A 3,611-nucleotide genomic window follows, 5' to 3' on the forward strand; every position below is an offset into this window, starting at 1 on the left:
TCTTAATCTACTCTAAGAACATAAAAGAATATAAAATTCATGCTCATTGTATATTACAAAAACTTAGAGATGTAGGATTATATGTAAAGTTAAAAAAGTTGCACAATTACTCAAGTTGACTTCCTAGGATACATCATTTCCAATGAAGAACTAATGATGGATTTGAAGAAGGTCCAGACTATCATGGATTGAAAGATTCTTAAAATAGTAAAAAATATATAATACTTTTTAGACTTTGTAAATTAATATCAAATCGTCATCAAGAATTTTTTTTAAGTTGCAGTGTCATTTATACATTTGACTTGTAAAGACAAACTTAAGTAAAGTAAAGAAGTCAAAACATTGTTTGATGCATTAAAAAAAGAATTTATTTTTACACTAATTTTATATTGTGTTGACTTCTTCAAGGTATTTTTCATGGAAACAGATGTATTAAACTTTGCCTTGAGTGTAATACTATCATAAATGAGAGCAGATGATAAACTCCATCTAGTAGCTTTTTATTCCAAACTTTTTTTAGCATCTGAAATTAATTATGAAATCCACGATAAAAAGCTCCTTGTAATCATGGATTCATTTTAAGAATGATGTCATTATTAAAAAAGAGCCTCAAGACTAGTCACCATATATACAAATCACAAGAATCTCAAGTATTTCATGTCAATACATGTTTTAAATCATTGATAAGCTTATTAGAGCATATTCTTATAAAGATTTGATTTCAAGATCACTTATTGACCTAAAAAATATTAAGATTTATCAAACGTCTTTTTTAGGCATTCTTATCTTATATCAAAAGAAAGAAATGCATCTTTTGATTAATAAAAAATAATTTTTTACAATCAAAATATTTTCATCTTCGAGCAACAAAATCAACATTGACTGTTGATTCAATATTTGTTAAGTAAATTCAATCAAATATGTCCTTTGGTCTTCTTATCCATGATATCAAAAATAACTCTTTTAAATTTTATAATACTTCCAAGTTTGAGTTGAAGAACAATCTACTTTATTTTGAGGAATAATTATGTATTCTAAAAGATGGGACATGATTACGTATTCTTCAAACTCATCACAACTTTTTAGCAATTGGACATTTTTGATATAATAAGACTTTGGAGTTGATATTAAAAGGTTTTTGATGGCCTCAAATGTAAAAGGTAGTCAAAGACTTTGTATAATCATGTGATATTTGTTTAAGTTCAAAAACTCCTCACCATCGACCTCATGGACTTCTTCAGCCATTACATATTTCAAAGCAACCATAGTCTTCTATTTCTATGGATTTTATCATGGATCTTCCAATGTCAAGTTTGTATGATTCCATATTCATGGTAGTAGATCATTTTATCAAGATAGAAAATTTTGTACTATGTACAAAATCTATCATAAGTAAAAAAAAAAATAGCTAAGTTTTTTTTTAACAACATCTATTAATATTATGAATTATCTAGAGATATTATATCAGATAGAAGGACTCAATTTATATCAAGATTTTGGAGAATCCTTTTCAAGATTTTAAAGGTAGATATAAAAGCTCTCTTTGACTTTTCATTGTCAAATTAATGGATAAATAAAATAGGTGAAACAAGTTTTGAAGTAGTACTTGAGGTGTACCATCAACTATCATTAAGATGATTGGACAACTCTTTTACCATTGGCAGAGTCTACGTACAATAATTTAGTACATTCTTCCACTCAACAAATACATTTCTTTGCCAATTATGATTATCATCCACGACTTGATATTTTTGACTTTTCAAAAGTTGATAATCTTACAGCAAAAGATTTAAAAAATCATTTGTTAGAGCTACATACAACAATGAAGGCACAATTAAAGGAGGTTAAGAATGACAAAAAATTAATGCAGATGCCTATTACAAAGAACAACCACAATTCAATGTAGGTGATAAGGTATAATTACTTCATCGCAATATCAAGACTACTTGTCTTTGTAACAAATTAGACTATTGTGGCCTCAGACCTTTTCACATTACTAAATAAGTCAATCTTATTGCTTATTGATTATATCTACCAAAGTTTATGAAGATCCACTCCATATTTCACATATCTCTTTTTGAACCATATAAGATAGTGAATATCTTGAAAAAAAGACAAATGTCACTTCTTTCTATAGAAGTAGATAATAATCAAGAGTTTGAAGTAGAAGAAATCTTAAATTCAAGGTGACACCAAAATAGATTAGAATATCTTTTTCATTGGTGAGGATATGATATTAATGAATGTACATGAAAACTAGCAAAGAATCTTACAAATACAATAAAGAAAGTTGAAACTTTTTATTGATGGCATCCATCAAAATTAAGATAAAGAATATCAAATCTTTGCTATAAAAGAAATAAGATCAAAAAAAGATAATATTCTATCTTCTATCTTTCTTTGTAGCTTTTTTATATTTGTGATGCTAAGGAGATGGAGAATCAACAACCAGTAGATTCAATTCAAGAGCTTTCATTTACGGACTTATTAGAAAAAATATTCTAATTTTTATAATCTTTAAGATGATAAAATTGAGATGAAGATCCTTAAGAATGACATGTCTTTCATCAAATAGATGGCAAGATACAATGTATTTGGTATTATGACTTTAGAAGAGACTCTTAATATTTTGTAATTTTATTAAAGGTAGAAACAAGTCGTGACTGTGTTTCAAATATTTTATTTGAAAGAAGTTATGAAGGCCTCAACAATGATCAAATAATATGATAGTCTTCTTATTCTAATATAAAATACTATTATTGGCTAAGAAGACCTACCAACTATCTTCAAAGAGAATAAAGTTCAAAATATGTGGCAAATATAATTTGTCACATCTTAAATTTCTTCAACATATGAAGACTGCTCCTTGTGGAACTTCTCTCTAGAATGAGGGATAATATCTTAGATATATATAGGTACTCTAATGAATACCTATATGATTAGATAGAAGTAGGTAAAAAAAGATAAAAATAGATTAATTTTATAATATCTTCTAAAAAAACTTCCAAACTTTATAGATGATGCTTTGACTTTACATGTGTTTGTAGTTGATTAGTAGATTAGAAAATTAGTCAAAAAGTTAATAACATATTGATAGCTTATAGAAAAAGCTAATTATGTGGCTTACATATAAAAAACTTGCCTTACAAATTAATATATGTGTTTTACAAAGTCAATATGTTTTGGAAGTCTTATAAGATATTACCATGTATCTCCTAGTAAAAAATATATACAGAGGCAAGAGTAAAGCCTTCTTTACTCTTGTCAATGCATGTCTAGTCTTTAGTCTTGTTTCAAGACTTTCTAGTCTTTTTGTTTTGAGCAATAGCCATTCTAGTTCAATATTATATCATCATTGAGTGACTTTCTAGTTCCTTTCAATGATACAAGAGAGTATTAAGGATTTTCTTTTTTTAAGTTTCATATCCTTGATAATTAGACTAAAGTGAGATTATTATCAATAATTATATATGACTAATTGAGATTTTTGTTAAATTTTAGTAGCAGCAAGAATATACTAGAGTTGGATAAGATAGTGTCTTTGGATAAAATTACGTTTGTATTAAAAAAGACACAATAAATCTTTGGTTGATATGAATGTTAATCTATAG

The sequence above is a fragment of the Physcomitrium patens genome, chromosome 6 (assembly GCF_059467195.1).
Source record: "Physcomitrium patens ecotype Gransden chromosome 6, ASM5946719v1, whole genome shotgun sequence".
Classification (NCBI taxonomy): domain Eukaryota; kingdom Viridiplantae; phylum Streptophyta; class Bryopsida; order Funariales; family Funariaceae; genus Physcomitrium; species Physcomitrium patens.